The sequence below is a fragment of the Apteryx mantelli genome, chromosome 2 (genome assembly GCF_036417845.1).
Source record: "Apteryx mantelli isolate bAptMan1 chromosome 2, bAptMan1.hap1, whole genome shotgun sequence".
Taxonomy (NCBI): domain Eukaryota; kingdom Metazoa; phylum Chordata; class Aves; order Apterygiformes; family Apterygidae; genus Apteryx; species Apteryx mantelli.
In genome coordinates, this window is record NC_089979.1 from 94,006,561 (window position 1) to 94,024,728 (window position 18,168).

Here is an 18,168-nt window from a genome sequence, read left to right on the forward strand (position 1 = left end):
AAATATAAGCAGACCTACATTTTGTCCTGAAATAAGATAGCAAAGAAAACACCATACTTTTAGATATTATTAATTACTAACAGCTTCTAATACTTACTATTAGTATTTAGTAATACTGGCATCATTTCTTTCTCCTTTAGATTTGCCACCTTTAAGGACTCTTTGGCCAGCAACAGGATGTCAGACCAATACTGTTTCCTATTGTTTTACTGGCCGTCCACCATTCTTACTACTCCTATTCAAAATAGGCTGTTATTTTCAAATATAAAGAAACCTATATTTTTCTCTTACTATATGTTATGAAGGAAAGGGTTATATTTAAAATACATGTGAAGTAGCAATATATTACATTGGCATTTGAAGATATTGGAATAAAACTTTAAAAATATATCAACGTCTTAAAGGAAAATCCTGTAAGAACTTTGAATCAGCAAACAAAACCAGCAAAATTATGTAGTAACTAGAAAACTGGGAAACAAACAGAGCATAATCTTAAAGACAGACAAGACATACAAGCAGCTCTTCAGGCTCCTAAATGTAGGTCTTCATTGGTTTGACAAAGAGATATTTTAAAGCTATGGTTTTGAAATCCAAATCATTCATACACCTCTTTTCTTTTTTAATTCAATAAATATTTTTTCACTCATTGAGTATTAAGCGAGCTGCAGAACTGAGCCCACTAAGAAACCATTATAATATTAGTCATACTGCTTCCATTTCCTCCTTTGACTGAGTTTTACTCAGTTTGTATCTTGCTGATTACCAGACTGAGCCATATTGATTGCTAACAATTCCTTTGACTGCTCTGTTGTTATTATGTTTTGGGTTAATCTCTCTGGAACCCTTTGTGGGTCACCTGACATCCCTGCCCAGTGATTGCTTTTTATTTAATTTCCATTCCCATCTCCTGCCAAGTTAGCATCTAGACTAGTGCTGTTTTTTGGAGAAGTACTTGAATTGTCCCCTTTCATGGATGAGCTGAATGAATTGGCTAGTGAGAGGAACTGGATATTCTTTAGGCTGGTTGGATAGCAGGTCAGGGGTGCTTGTGGTAAGCAACATTTAGTCATTGTGTTTAGAAAATGTCATTCTGTGGCATATTGGCCTTTGCTAAAGCACCATTCCTGGGAAAAGTTGTCATCCAGGTAGTGATGTTACCTAAAGTGAGAATTAGTATTTGTTTTTCTATTTGTGGAGACATACTTAGCATTTATTTGAGCATTAAAGGTCCTAATTCCAATGGATGAGGTCAGCTATTTATCTGAGTCATTCATGCTGGATGAGTTGGTGAGCACAGTCTTGACTCCTGCCTCCTTCTGGGCACAAATGGCTTGACAGAAAAGGCCATAGGAGGAAAGGGGGGATTTCTGTGCCTTTATACTAGCCTAGTATAAAGTCATGTTAAAGAACTAAGCAGGAATGCTCTTCACCACAGTGAAGAAAGAGTAGAGTTCACTTAGAGGTGCTGACGTATGATCATAAGTTTCATACAAGATTTATGATGTTATGATCATGTTTTTCCCATTTTTATGTGCTCGGGTTTTATAGACAATATGACAGATGGATATATTTTTGTTGGGATAAGCTGTAGCTTACTGCATGTATACTTAGCTTGAAGTCCTTGTGCAGGGACTTGTGTGCAAGTCTGTGCAAGTCCATGTGTGCAAGAAACATTCACATTCACATGTTTGTGGAAAGAAAACATACACTACTTACAAGAACTGCTGAAATGAATTCAACTTCAAATTTTTGCAAATACTCATAGACAATTGTCTGGGGTACTCTTGCAGCCCTAACAAGCAGTCAGAAGAACATACAGAAATTAATCGTTCTCAGACTCTGTCAAGATACACAAATTCCTCCAGTCACACCTATAGACTGGATCATATGGAAACTCTGAAAAAGAAGTCTTCTAGTGAGTAACTGCAGTGAACAATCTTTATAATTCTTTACATAATCTCACATACACCAAGAGGAGCTCTTATGAATTGTTCCTCTCTTCTCCTTTGTTGTCAGCAGAGATCCCACAAGGGAGTCTTGATCCTGTTGATTTCAAGTTTTGGCCAGATTGATCCCTCGGCTCCTTTCCTACTTTAAAAATTCATAAGGCCTCTCCTCATTCCCCTCTCTCCCACCCCCAATATCCTGACTAGCTGCCATTAGTACTTTGTAGGAGATAAGGTTCATAGATGGGTTACAGTTCGCTGAGGAACTAACTTGACATTTACATCTTGTTGTGTTTGGTCTTGCATAGGCATAGACTCCATTTGCTTGCTGAGAAGGGCAGTAATCACAGCCCTCTCTGTATCCTATTCTTTGCTGCTGTGTGTAGTATAAAGCCATTAACATCTAAGCAAAGCCAGTGTTTTGCACCAGCTTTCATTTCCACGCTGCATCAGTGTCAGTCCTACCTTCTCTGTGTTTGTGGCCACCTTCATTAGTACCAGCAAGCACTATTTGTGTTTCTGCTAAGAGGACCTAGTGGGTTCCTGCCTTTTCCAGGAAAAATATAGCTCGAGAGGAAACTATTGGGTAGGTCCCACCCTTTCATACCTGGTTCTGAAGGTGGGCCCAGGGCAATAGGAAACATGTTCTTTTGTCACCATAATGAAGAAAGAATAGTATTTGTTTCAAGTCAGTGTTGCCAAGTTGTGCTGAACTTTGAATGTATGTTTCTTGTAATATTTATGATGGCTTTGCATGGGATCAATGTGGAAATCAGGGACAGGTAACCTGGCAGGAATATAGGGATGTTGTCAGAGTATGCAGGGATGGGACTAGGAAGGCCAAGACCCATCTGGAGTTTAATCTGGCGAGGGATGTCAAGGACAACAAGAAGGGCTTGTATAAATACATCGGTAACAAAAGGAAGACTAGGGGAAATGTGGGCGTGCTGCTGAGTGGGGCAGGGGTGCTGGAGACAAAGGACACAGAAGAGGCAGAGATACTGAATGTCTGCTTCACCTCAGTCTTTACTGATAAGACCAGCCCTCAGGAATCCCAGATCCCTGAGACCAGTGGGAAAGTGCAGGCAAAGGTAGACCTACCCTTGGTGAAGGAGGATCAAGTTAGGCAACATTTAAACTTGACATACACAAGTCCATAGGCTGTGCTGGGAGGCATCTACAAGTGCTGAGGGAGCTGCTGATGTCATTGCGAGACCACTCTCAATCAGCTTTGAAAGGTCATTGTGATCAGGAGAGGTTCCTGAGAATGGCAAGAAAGCAAATGCCCCTGCTATCTTCAAGAAGGGCAAGAAGGAGGAGCCAGGGAACTACAGGCCAGTCAACCTCGCCTCCATCCCTGGAAAGGCGATGAAACAGCTACCTCATCCTGGATACCATTTCCAAGCACATGAAGGACAAGAAGGTGATGAGGACTAGTCAGCATGGCTTCACCAAGGGGAAATCATGCTTAACCAACCTGATAGCCTTCTCTGATATGATGACTGGCTTGGTTGGTGAGGGGAGAGCAGTGAATGTTGCCTACCTTGACTTCAATAAGGCTTTTGACACTGTCTCCTATAACATCCTCATAGGCAAGCTGAGGAGCAGACCGTGAGGTGAACTGAAAACTGTCTGAATGGTAGAGCTCAGAGGGTTGTGACCAGTGGCACAAAGTCTAGATGGAGGCCTGTAGCTAGCAGTGTCCCCCAGGAGTCAATACTGGGTCCAGAACTGTTCAACTTCTTCATCAGTGCCCTGGATGAAGGGACAGGGTGCACCCTCTGCAAGTTTGCTGATGATCCAAAACTGGTAGGAGTGGCTGATACCCCAGAGGGCTGTGCTGCCATTCAGAGGGACCTCGACAGGGTGGAGAAATGGGCAGAGAGGAACCTCCTGAAGTTCAACAAAGGGAAATGCAGAGTCCGGCACCTGGGGAGAAATAACACCATGTACCAGTACAGGAGCTGACCTGCTGGAAATCAGCTCTGCAGAGAAGAACCTGGGGGTCCTAGTGGACTGCAAGTTGACCATGAACCAGCAATGTGCCAATGGTATCCTGGGCTGCGTTAGGAAGAGCATTGCCAGCAGGTTGAGGGAGGTGATCCCTCCCCTCTACTCAGCACTGGTGAGGCCACATCTGGAGTGCTGGGTCCAGTTCTGGGCTCCCCAGTACAAGAGAGACATGGAGCTACTGGAGCGAGTCCAGCAAAGGGCCACTAGGATGACTAAGGGACTTTTCCTCATATGAGGAAAAGCTGAGAGAGCTGTTCAGCCTGGAGAAGAGAAGACTGAGGGGGGGATCTTATCAGTGTGTACAAGTACCTGAAGGGAGGGTGTAAAGAGGGTGGGGTCAGTCTCTTTTCAGTGGTGCCCATGAGAAGCAGCAGGCACAAATTGAAGCACAGGAAGTTCTGTCTGAACATAAAGAAAAACTTCTTTATTGTGAGGGTGACTGAGCACTATAACAGGTTGCCCAGAGAGATTGTGGAGTCTCCATCCTTGGAGATATCCAAAAGCTGTCTGGACAGGGTTTCCTGGGTTGCAAATCTTCCTCCACACAGTGGTGTGCGCAGTGGTGTTACACTTTGTGTCAAAGTGTGAGGTCCATCTAATATGAGTTAGTCTGTGCATGAGCTGTCAATACTTGGAAAAACAGCATAGTCAAAATGCGTCAATTTACAGCAGAGATGGGCTGTGTCCAGTTTTGAGTCCCCCCCCCACACACATACAGGAAAGTCAGTGATAACCTCGAGCAAGTCCAGCCACCAAGATGGTCAGGGCCTGGAGGACTTGCCCTGTGAGAAGAGGTTGAGGGAACTGGGCCTGTCTAGCCTGGGGAAGAGAAGGTGTAATAGCAGCCCTCCCATACCTACAAGAAGGTCATCAAGAAGATGGAGGCAGGTTTTTCACAGCAGTGCATGGCAGAGAATGGTATTAATTGAAACAAGAGAGGTTCTGACTGGATATAAGGAGAAACTTTTTCACCAGGAGGACAGCCAAGTGTTGGAGCAGGTTGCCCAGAGAGGTTGTGCAGTCAGCACCTTTGGAGCTTTTTTGACCTGACAGATAAAGTCCTGGGCAGCCTGGTCTGATCTCATAGATGACCCAGCTTTGAGCAGGAGGAAGCAGGAGGTTGCACTAGATGACCTTCCAACGTCTCTTCCAGCATGAATTATCTTATCCTCTGATCTCTAGCCATATTCTTGTGGAGCCTTTCTGACACTGACTTGAAAGTCTGCCTTCTCTGAAACTTAGGGTATTTCTGCTGGACAGCAGTTGAGATAGAAAGAAGCTGACAATGAGCAGAACCTCAGTAAAAGCCTATTTCAAATTTATTAGTTATCTTGGGGTAGTTGTGGAGAGAAAGAGAAATAAGATTTTCAGTTTTCTCTATGATTTTTTCAGTCATTGGAACTTGAATTCTTGTTTTACTGAACTGAGTAGAGATAGTTCCATAGTATTGTCTAAGAATACCATATGCACTCCAAATAAATAAATTATTTGTCTGCAGGTATCACCAAAACTGTACATGCTACTCCATCTTGTGGGGAAATGAATAAAAACTTCCAGTCTTTAAAGACACAGAGATTCCTCAATCACAAAGCAGGCTCTTTTAGTCTCTTCCCTGTATCTGTAAGCAAGAGTCATTGTTCTTGCCATACTTACACTAACAACACACATTAGACAAGAAATCTGTCTTATTTGGGGAATTTTTTTTTTTGAAATATTCTGCAGCTATAATAACTAATTTTTGTCCCAGTCCCTTTTTTTCCAAGATGAGTAGCCCAAATCAATGTAGTTAAAGGGTTGTACACAAAAGACGGTCTTCAAAATTTGGACCTCCTCTTTTCTACAAGTTGAGGACTCAGAACATAGGAGTGTTTGCTCCTAGGTTTGTTAAAATGTTGGTGAAAAGAGTATATCTTGGAAGTCACTGGTCCAGGATTGTGTTCTGTCTGTTTGTAGAGAGCTTAGCTCAGTGGACCCTGAATAAAGCTTCTCTACACAACATTATCAGGTGGAATGTTCTTCACCAGATTCCAGAAGGAATCTGTGTTGAGGAAAATGAGAATGATGGTGCTGACAGTGCTTGGAAATAACACCTGAAAATGCAGATTAGGAAATGTTAGGTTAAAAATGAAGGAGGATAATAGGAATAAAGGTGTTTTTCTCTCTTCCGTGAGATATGAGATTCAGTGTCTGATAGTAATTTATCTCTTCAAATAAGAGAGCCTCACAAGAAAAGGACATGAAAGGGTAAAGGCTAAGCTAAGGGTTATATGGATTTCATAGATTTTTTTTTAAATTATTGTTACATGATCAGGAACACCCATCCTTTCAAAGTGACACATATTGAAATGGAAAGAAAGGGCAGATATAGTGAGCCACAATTTAAATTTGCATTCTTGGTTGGATATACAGGCAGAGGTTGAAGAAAATGTTGACTGTCCTGGAGACTTGCATTTGCAGTTTATTCCTGTATTGTGAGTGTAGTGTACCAGGGCTGGTGTTTGTTATGATCTCAGGAGGAAGAGCATTCAGGCTCCTTAAAGTATTGATTAACATACCATTTATTGGAGCTCACACTGGATGGAAAAAGAAGATAGTATGGATAATCTTACGTCCCTTCAGATGCTGGGAACCCCCATTTGTGCAGCACTGGATGGACCTCCAATCAGGGCATGGCACACACTGCAGATCCCATCTGTGGACAGGTTTGCTGACATTTTGTTCTTTAGAGCTCTAATAGGATTTTCATAGAGGAAAACAATTCTGTTCGTCATTTCTACTGTCAAACAAAAAGATGGTCACATGAGAACTTGCTGCTTCACTTCAACATAAAGACAAGGACACGCATGTGGGAGCTGCCTACAGGCTCCTCAATTACAATTAGCCTGCTGAGTTTATCCTGTGACCGAGGGATATGTGCAGCACAGCACAGGCCTGAAGGCAAAGCTATATGTGTAGCATAGCACAGCACAGCACAAGATTGCACCTACTCAGATTAACTCCTTGATGTACAATAGTCTTCCAGTTAGGATCACTCCGAACAGTGAGCTGGAGAGGGAGCAGTGAGCACCTTACAGGAGTGTGAACACTTGACTTTGGCTGAGAAGTATGCTTTCAGCTGGACCAAAGAGCTGTATACAGTGCTCTTCACAGCCATGAAATCTTCAGCTCCTCTTCTTTTGCTACTAATAAAAATGCCCTCTTGTTTCATGTGTGAAGGCAAATTAGTAATTCAGATACTTGTCTGAAGTGAACTAGAGTGAGGTCACCAGCTGTTTCCTGTGTTCCATCAAGACTGACTGATGTGTGATAAGTTTAGTCCCTTCTAATCTAGTCCGAGTTTGAATATCTGATGTCAAAGAGAAAGAGTTTGCATCACATTCCCCACCACTTGTCAGATGTCTACTTCTGATTTGAAGACAGATTCTTGAAATTTTTTTTTCAGATTCAACATTTGACTAGAGACGCTTTGGCCGTTGGCTTTCAGATCGTTATCACAAGGTCAGTATTCAAAAGAAAAGTTGTAGCCTTGCAGCCCAGTAAACATGGTGTTGCCATTGATTATAAGAGATCATGGGCTTTGCATAGCACAGGCCTCTGGACCTGTCAGGCTTTGTCTGGACTTGGCTTGGCCTCCCTGGAGATTTCTTTCAGCTGCTTTAGCTATAAAAGCAATCGTCTAAGGACCAGGTAATTATTACCTACTTTGTTTTAGCTTTTGTTTAGCTTTGTGCAACTGTGTGGTGTTACACTTATTGTTGTATGTATTTTGTAACTAATAGATATTAATAAAAAGTAGTTATTCTCAGGATTCAAGACAGAGGTTGACAGCAGGAACCTTGAATGTACAGGCACAGGATGATACCAGAGGCTACAGGACTCCACACAGCTCACAGTGGTCGCTTACTGGTCATCAAAGGAATGCAACCTTTGGATCTGGGTGAAAGCAGTGAGGGACAGCAAAGAGAACAAAGATCCACTATCCAACATATGTAACACACACCATATGTAGTAAGTTCAGATGTAACATGGAGTTGGAGACCAGTGAAGACAGAGCAAGCTGTAGAGCATGTTAGCAAACATAAAAAGGACACCAAGCAGATCCTAAAGTGAGGATGAAGAAACCATCAACATCTACATCGTACTCTTCCCAGTGAAAGATTGGATGCTGACAACTTGCCATTCCCCTCCCCTTCTACTTAAGTCTTCATCTTAAGACCCAGAGGGGCAGTGAAAAGGTAAGCATAAAACCGAAGAAAAGGGTAGATAATAAAAAGTTTGTGTATATACAATTGTAACTATATATAGTCTGAACTGTGCAGCATTAGTGTCTTGTCTGTTGTAACTAGACTAATAATATTTCTTTGATTAGACTGTAAAGACTTTAATTAGACTGACAGTAAATTCTTGGTTTTGCATATAGGGTGTCTGTTTTGATCTTAAGATTTTGAGTGTAACAGACTGGTGGGAATTCAATCGGTCTAAAATGCAGTTCAGATGCAACAAATTGGTAGCAAAGATTAGGAAATATTCATAAGCCATTGTGTATCCCTGAGTGATATAACAAAAGTAGCTGGGGATGACTTGGCACGAAAGAGTACATACCCACCTTTGGTCATGCATAGCTGGAGCAGATGAATTTGTTTCTAGAGATTTTTGAAGACGAGAATAAAGGGGAGAGCTCTGTTCAATCAAGGTGTGCAATTATGTCATGAGAGTTGCTTTTATTCTAGAGAGGCAAGATGCATAACTTTTTTAAGTGTCTAGGAAAAGACAACTCACGCACTACTGCAGATGACATTACTGGATTTGTCCTTCAAGCACTTGACTGAAATATAGTGAATTTGTGATTTATTTTATGGGTTATTATTTGGGGATGATTCAAACACAATAATTTCCTCTGATATTACTATCTGCCAGCTTTCAAAACAACTTTTTAAAATGGTTGTTTTAGCTAGAGTCAGTCTAGTTAGATGTTGTGCATGCTGCTAAGACTTCTCAGGAAGGATCGGGAATATCGCCAAATTTAGAGCTGAATTACTTTTTCTAGCAGTGGGGATCAGAGATTTGGGTAGAATAGTCATTACATTCCTGAAATTGTACTGAGAAAGCTTAGCTTGAGAGCAGCTGTGAAGGAGAAGAATCTATGATGGTATTTAAAGGAGAGCATTGAAGACAGGAAATTAAGCTGTTACTGTGTCTTTATCTTTTTAAAAGAATGGAGAACAAACATACCAATGTTAAAAGGAAATACTGTAAGTCATTCATAGGCTGTTTCCTTTGAGGCCAAAATGCAATCCCTACAATTCAGATTGCTCTTCCCATGTGTGAAGGACAGATTTAGACCTGCTAGGGAAGGAAAAGCTGTGAAGAAGAGGAGGAGAGCTAACAGCTTACTTCTTGGCTGTTAACATTGAATAATTAAGCACTAACAGCCAAAAGGAAAGCTGTTGTTTTCCTAGTCCAAATACCCAGCAAAGAATAAAACATTAAGCAGCTATACTGATGATGTTTCATTTTCTTTTCATAAAACAAAACAGTAAGTTAAACAACAGATACTTTGGAGACATGGAATATAAGTACATTTAGAATAGCTACAAGTATAATTTCTGGGGTTTGTGCTTTGCATGCTATAGGTAAACTGAACATGACTTAGTGCTGAGTTTTTCCCTTAAAATTCATTTAGCATCTATGGAAATCAAGGCTCCTGACAAATATCTAGAAGACTAAAGCTTTAAACAATGAATACCTTATGGGAAAGAACCCAGTTAAAGGCTTGTGTGCCCAAAATCTTATCTATTTCTTTTCCAGCCATATTAGTTGTTCCAAAAAATTTATTATTTTTATTTACAAATCTTGTTCCGCTTCTGGAAAGTGAGTCATTAGTCTGTGCTTTTACTGGTGGAGAGTCTTACAGTGCTGTGGCTTTAGACTTTGGCCACTGCTCCTTTGTAGTCTTTTCATAAAGATTGAACTTTCAAGAAGTTCTCAACATGCAGCTTAAGCTTATCAGAGAGGAGAATGAACCAAGTTGTTTTACTGGTAGTTTTAATTGTGTATAAAAAAGGGATTATAAAAAATAAAGTGAAACAGAGACACCACATTCATCATTTCAGACTACAGCACATACCCATTCACACATTTTATGCTTTAAGAAAACTCAGAAGAGAAAAAAAATAAAGAGGAAAAAAAAGACACATGAAATGAAGGAGAGGTGGCACTCAGATCTCAGCATGTCTGACAGAAGAAGTACCCCACAGAGCCAGAAAATTGTCGTCGGGTAGCAATGATATCAGTCTAGAACTCCTTCCAGCTTTGGATCACCAGGCCCATCAGCAGAGCTCCCCGTACTCAGCACCCCTTCACAGTCACTCGTCAGTCAAACAACTCTGAAAATAAAGACCACATGTCATCAAATTTGTGGAGTTCTTCCCTTCCTGTTTATGCTACTCTTGCAAGAACTGCCAGATCACTTATGTTGCTGCACTAGCTTTCTATCCTTGGAGAGGTGTGTGATATTTTTTTTCTAGTGTCAGAGTATGTAAGTCCTTTTGCCTTTGGTGTGAAACTCAAATGTTGTTGTTACAAGTCAATTCCATGCTGCACAGGACACCAGAGACTTTTTTTTACAATGCAAAATTAGCAGATATGAAAGGTTATTTGTTCACCTCTGTAATGCTCCTTTACTACCTTTGAGGGGGAGCATCAGAAGTATGGAACCAAAATAACATTTTTGCCTATGCAAAAGCATTCTGTACTTGTTTGGATTGGTTGAATTCAAGCACTGGAATTGGCAAAGTGCTCCAAAGTGGACAGTGTGTTGGCCCAGTAGTTATTATATGAAGGTCATAGAAACGAAGTATAGAGGCAGTTATGAATAAATGGAGCCAGGACTCAAAGGCTATACCTGTATTACTAAATAAAGTGGGCTAGGGACTACTCTGTGGTCCAGGTCCAATAGGCATGGCTGAGGTGTTCGTACAGCTAAATTCTCTTAACCCTTCCTCCTCATCAGAGAGGATGGCTGTATCCAGAGTGCCTACCTTAGCTCCTGAAGTGTTCCTAGAGATTAATAATGTAATTTGGCCTGGGCCAAACTGTGCCAGGAACCATGCTAACACTTTCATGGTAAGGCTGACTGCTTGCCAGTGCCCAGGCCCTGTTTAGTTTACTTGGATAGGTTTAGTCAGAGATTCCCATACCCAAGTAATACTGCAATATTACATATATTACACATATTACATAATAATATCCTGGAGATTCACGACAAAACGGTCCCATTTCAATGAATAGTCACCTCCATGTAACTCACTTCTACTTGGATTCAGCCTGCATGTTCAGAGCCATCATATGAAGTGGAGATCACTCCTTGTAGGAGCTGGCACTCTTTTCTCTAATAGACCTGCATAGATAAAACAGGAAAAAGGTTGAAATTTGTATTAAAAGCATTTAAAAAATAGCAGTACTCTTGCTGGCAGTTTTCCCAGCATACCATATGTCTGCCTTTTCTGATCAATGTAAAAACCACAATCAACTATTATGGGATCAACATTTCATCTCAGATGTTTCACTCCATGCTTTGCTTTCTGTCAGATGCCACCCTGTTATCTTTTCCAAGTGAAATTGGGCTCCTTTCACATGACCTTTTCCTCAAGGCTATTTTCAATGGGTGTTATCAGAGAATATCACAGGGTCACAAAGCACAGCCTGCATTTTCCCCAAAGCCAGGATTTTATTCATTGGTATGTATGCCTTGGCCTGGGCCCCTGTTTCTCTTGTGTTGCTTGTAGAAACTTGAGGAGTTTTTTGCAACACTTTTTGTTGACTTTCAGGTTTCTTCCCAGTTTGATTATCAGAGGAATATCCCCTTCTTTGTCTGTCTGTGTTTGATTGCCTCTTACCTGCAACATTTTTTTCCGAAGGTTCTTCACCCTCTTGGCCCATGGGGACCACCTGAAACCAGTTCTTTGCTGGTCTTTGCTCCCTGTGCTAAGACAGAGGCTTTGTATATTTTTATCATTCTCCCATAACATTAATTCTTTATATCCAATATGAATTATTGGCAGATTAACAGCAATCTAGAAAAGCAGATGGTGCCTTCCAGACCTCCCTCCTCCTTCCTTTTCATGGTTGAAAGGAAACTAACATTAATACAGTCCCAGCCTTCAGTTAGAGCATAGGTCTATTCAGTATATCAAGCTGCCAGATCTTTACATACATCTTTAACTCATATATATAATTTCCTGTATCTTCTGGATGTAGAAAGAAACCTCCAATATATACCAGCATTTATACACTATACCGTTATTTCTATCTAGAGTTATACAATGCAAATATAAACCCACCATATCACCATATCTATGTATAATCACATAAATATAAATCAGTGGCTCTTCCTTTGTAGTCCTAAATATATGGATATGTATTCACAGAAACATATGCATATATATGTATATATGTGCATACATGATACATCTGAAGGTATTTATGTGTACTTCCTAAATCCATTAGGAATCAATATTGGCATGTTTCTGTGGAAATTATGAAATTTAAGAAATTTAATTGATTGCAAATTGTTTGCATGGGTTGGAATGGCAAATATCTACCAGTTGCTAATTAATCACAGATATCTCCCCTGTCTAGAAACAGACCCTGGTATCTCCTGTCTCTACACATCTGCATTGTGTCCTGCCTTTATACTTGTGTCATATTTGGCATCTTTTCAGCCCATCTCTCTGCTGGACAACTTTCTTCAAAGATTTCATGTCAAGAAAATTCATCATGCTAGTTGTATATATGGGTGTTTTACTGCCTTTTTCTGTACTCGCACTATAAATATTTACACTGTAAGACAGGATAAGAACTACTTTGGATGTGCCCCAATACACCTCAAGCTCTCTTTCCTTAAGCTTCTTCCAGGAAAACATTCATTTTTTAACAATTCTTTCATTCCATGGGAGGTGAGGTTAGTATGAAATTCACTTAAAACAGCAGATCCTAGTAGCAGGTAATATATGCACATGTATACACACACAGACATACACAGGTTTCAGTCTGAGATATGCAAATTGTATTTGGTAGATTTCTTCCCTTTTTCTTCAGCAGTTTATTTTTGATCTTCTTTCTTCTCAGCCCACAATTAATAGAACTCAGTCTCCAGAGGCTGTGAAATTATTTCTTATTTATTCCTTATCACAGCAAGGACTAATAAACTGTGCTGTTAGCATGTGCACAGAAGTACCCACCCACATGTTCCTTGCTGTATTACCTGCAAGAATGCTTTTGGCTGGGCACATCTCAAGCCAGAGGGAATCCCTCAGAAGTGTGGGTTAATGGAGCCCATGGGTGCCTCCTGTAATTCTGTACTCTTCTTCGCTTACAACAATGGTTTCTGCTTTGTGAAAGAATAGTGCTTAGTCATTTTGTCACAACTTCCCTACATTCAAGGGTCAGAGGCACCTCTACAGAGGTGGGGGATTCTGGTCTGGCGTGCCAGACCTCCCCCTACAGGGCCTTGCATGGTCCTCTCTGCAGAGAGGTCCTGGGGTGATATACTGGAGAAATTTGCCCTCAGTTCTCTGTTCTGAGTAATTTCAGTGAAACTGAGTGTTAAACAGGAATCAATGAATATAGTGCTTTTGGTGGCAAGCAGTGGAGGAAGTGAATATTTAGCAGGTGTGATGGAATTTTGTGAGGTTTTGTTTTGTTTAATTTGGTTTGTGTTTTTTTTCAGTTTGTTTTGTTTGTGAAGTAATAGATGTACTTCAGGTGTATATTGAAAAATAACTATTTTTCCCCGTTCATGTACCAGTGCCAGCTCATTTAAGATCAAGCAGATCAATGTAAAGTTTATCGAGAGAATTATGAGCCCCATGATGGAAGGCAAAGTTTATTTATTACTACTGGCTTCTAGTGTCATTTCAAACTGTTTCATGCTCATCATATAAACTTTCCCCTGCATTTACTCAGCTGTATACTTATACTCTAAAAGGAGTAACGTGGTGTAAGAACCAGATGCCCCTGCCCACATAAAAGCTCTATACATTTGTTTGAATGTAGTCAGGAAACAGTCACGATCTTCTTCCCACTCTCAGAGGAGTCAGTTGAATGCAGCTGAGCCTCTGTGTAACTCCCAGAAAGAGACTGCTGATACTGCCCAGCTTCTTTTGGAGGCTGTGTCTTCTCATGAGAAGATTTCACCATGCTCCTCTGAACCTTCCACACTCTGTATATTGTCCTCTCTACAGACATACTCTTCCTCTTCCCCCCTCAAAAGCTAGCTCCAAATTACCAGGTTTGGCTGCTAGGTTGATGGTGGGTCCCTCCACATAAACTTTCTACTTCATTCTTCTCCAGGATCTTGCACTGTATCTCAGTCTTTGCATCTGCAGAACAGTTAGCATTGTCAGAGATCCCTGACCCACCCTCCCCCATTCTGTTTGCACCTGATATTCATTAACCTTTTTCTAGAGGCCAAGTTTGCACCCTTCCTGTCAAAAACTGCCTTTACTTCCTCATCCTTTTAAATCAGTACTTCAAATTAAAACACAATGCAAAGTCTATAATAGGTCACTTTGCTTCTGTTGCATCTTTACTTCTTCCCATTCTTCGTTCTGAGGTGTTTTCAGTACTTATGTCAGTCATTAATTTGCTATAGATTCTCTTCAGATGTCTTGGTCCTGTCATTTTTCTGGCATGTGCAATTGTAAGAGAATATGATGCTCTGAACACCAGCACAGGTCTCTTCTGTGTAGCATAAACTCTTTGTCGTGCCTTGAGGTGAGGTGACGGGTTTTATGTGTAAAGCAGAGGTCTAGTTCCATGTTCTTCTCGTTACCTACCATGCGGGGGCAGAACAGCTCCACCTAGGAAGATTGAGCTGGCTCTCAAGGAGAACCAGTAGTAGATAGTCCAATGAGGAAACCTGATGGATTAATTGAGTTTCCTAGAAGCCCCTTGGGTTCAATAAAGTCTTGTCAGGCCTGTTTTGTCTTTCTGTACATTTACAAAAGCTGACTCCACTGTTCTTGCTATTGCCCCAAAACATAGGAAGCCCACAGTCTTAAGGAATTTCATATGTTCTGCTGCACAACCAAACAAGCCAAATTCAGCTCCAAATATTCAATGAAGATCAGAAGGAGCCCACAGTGCACACAACTGCTGTGTGCTGGAAGCTTCATTGCATAGCCTAGATCAGCTGTGAAGCCAATGGAAATTCCATATGCAGAGGAACTACATGGCATGCAGAAAAGGTATCCAGTATATGGATCTCTGTATGTCCCATGTAAATGCCAGTTCCCAAGATGTACAGATGTATGGCTTTACGGTAGGACTTACATTCTTTTAATATTCATTCTAATCTTATTAAGAATTCTGTGCACGGACAGTAAGTCTTTAAAGGCATTGAGCTATTCTTAGTAATGCTTAATAAGACTTTTTTCCTGTAGAGATTGTACTTTTTTACACAGTGTCTGTAGCTCCAAGTCATATAAGTCACCAAAAAAAGTGTGTGTTTTCTATTTATATGTAAAAAGAGTTTCTTCTTTCAGTAGATTCTTACTTTGCCATTCCCCTTTCCCTTTGTTCCCAGTTAGAAAACCTGACAGGTTTGTTATTTCAGTCAAGCTGTAAAGTGTTGTTAAAGGCCTTTAATTGTTAATTGTTTTTCTCATGTACATCAGATGACGCAGGTAATGAATGAAAAGCACTGTGTCTGGTGTTTGCCTTCAAAATACCATTTAATACTGGGCCAGGACTGTCATTTCCATCCTGGTGGCATTTATTTTATGCCCGGTGATTCTTCTTTGTTCCATGGGACATGCCATTAAAGGCCAGAATTCAAGCAAAGAATCCTTACATTTGTGATCTTACATAAAAATTAAACATACAAGCAAAAAGGCTGACTTGTGGGTGGGGATGAGGACCTTCCTCCCAACTTCTACCAATGAGTGGGCTTTCCTTTTGAGCTGGGTAGCAGTATATTTCTGGTAGCACCTGAAGTCCAATCCTCTGTATCCTGTTCTGGAAAAACTTCCAAAACTTGCAAAAAATGCTACAAACTCTTAAGAAAACTCTTAAGAAAAATCAGAGTTAAATACAATTTCTTCAGCCACTGATAGAAGAAATCTTATTACCTTCAACATCATTATATACAAATAGGCCTTTTAGGACAAAGGCTTTGCAGAGTGATTAAAAAAGGCAAATTAATGACAGCACTTGAAAGTACCCGTAATTATCACTGACACTGGGTCAGCATCATTGCAATGACAGTTTCACAGAGTGGTGACTCTCACTGCTTCAGAATTTATACAAAACTGCAAAACAAAACGTCACCTCCACTTTCAGTATTAAGGTATCTCTGGAGCACTTAAGTGTCTGAATTTGAAACACTCCGTGTAGTTGTTTTCATCTTTTGAAGAGGTGTTAAATTCTGAAGCAAAGGGTCTCAAGCATTTTTCTGGTCAAGATCAACTCTTCTTTCTTATTCATATATACTCAGGCCTCTCCCATCACAGTCATCATCATACAGTGTCTCTGCAGCAGCTATAACAACTGCATATATGGAAAAATAATAATAGGAAAGCATTTATTGAATTTTAATCTGACTTTAATGTAATTTAGCAGCTGGAGACAAGGAGAAGAGCCAGCACTGTGACCTGCCAGCTCTCTATGGATTGTCAGTGGTCAGCAGAGCACAGATTTGAGAACTGCTCTCCAGGGTATGTTGGCGATGTTTTTTTTTTTCTCTAGCTACATTCCCAATTTCAATTAAGTCACAGCCTTAAGTACTCTTTCTGATATAGTTAATACCTTCCAATAAGTGCTCTTGGCTTTGTTTCTCCCAAGATGCTGCCTTTCCTCACAGTTCTTCACTCAGTGAGTGAAAGAGGTATGACTTGAAAACCAAAGATGTTCTTTTTAAAGACTGGCACCAAAGTTTTACCGTGAGAAAGCAGGGAAGAAAAATGGTCCTTTGATTATATAGAAACAATTTCTTCCTCCCTAGGGAACCTCTTCAAATCTTTCTTTTGTTCTTCCACTATTACTATTTCAATATTAGGGGTTTTATCTACCCTGTTGGGCTTCTTTTACTCTTTTTGGAAGTATAAAGGAATTTCCAACATAAGGTCACTCATCAGTCTTTACAGCCGAAATTTTTAGTTTGTAGGGAACAAGAACACATCGAAGTTCTTTTCTCTTCATTTTCCACTAACCTAATTGTTATGAATATGAACCTAACTGTTAACACATTGACCCAGTGCCTTTGAGGTATTATAAAGCTTTCTCTGACAGCCTACAATTAGTTTTATATAGTTTCTTTTGAAGGAGGCTTGCAACAGGTGTCTTGGCTCTCTGTTCCTCGCTTCTCTCTCCTCCAGTTCAATGAAAACTATGCGGTTTAACACCATTTATAACCCCTGTTTCCAGTTCAGATGTTTCTGTGCTAGGACACAGGAGAAGGCTAAGATTATGTACTAAACTGGGCAAAGGACTGCATTTGCCTTCATTTTTGCAAAACTTCTTTTTGATACAGGTTCATTTCAGTGGTTTTGGCAGCTGTTTTGACTTAAAAACAAACATCTCCCTCCTTTCCCCTCCCCAAAAAACCTGTTACACTCCTCTGATGATTTCCACAAACAGTTCTTTGCAGGAGTCCTGCTACTGAAATCTAGAACATTGTGGAGAGCAGCTCAGATGGAATTTGGAGATGTTCTGCTGCTCACAGCTTTATAAAAACTATCCCAAAGAAGATGATAGGCTTCTGACAGTTTCTTTCACTTGCTATGTTAGGGTTGTATAGACCACTTCAGACTCATTTGACTGGATTCCAGTATACTTCTTCATTCTCTGACATTCTCATTTTGCCTGTTTGGGCTGATAACCAACCATGATAATCTCATTGCTGCTGAACCATGAAAACCAAGATGTCCATGACTGTGCATAGCAGATAGCAATAGTTCTAGAGACCTGGCAGCTGATGACTCTATCTCCAAGGGTATCCTGGCAAATTGTTGTTTGTGATAGCTGAATATTTAAGATAGATGATTTACGTCTTGGCCTTTGCAGATTTTTGTGTGTGAATCACATGTGCAGGCAGCTGTCCTGATCACAGCTATGCAGTTAGGCTACCCACAGCCATTTGGCAAAGATGGCTCAGGGCTGCTTAGCACTGTAAACCAAACTCAGTGCTGCTGCCCCCAAAGTGAAGTGC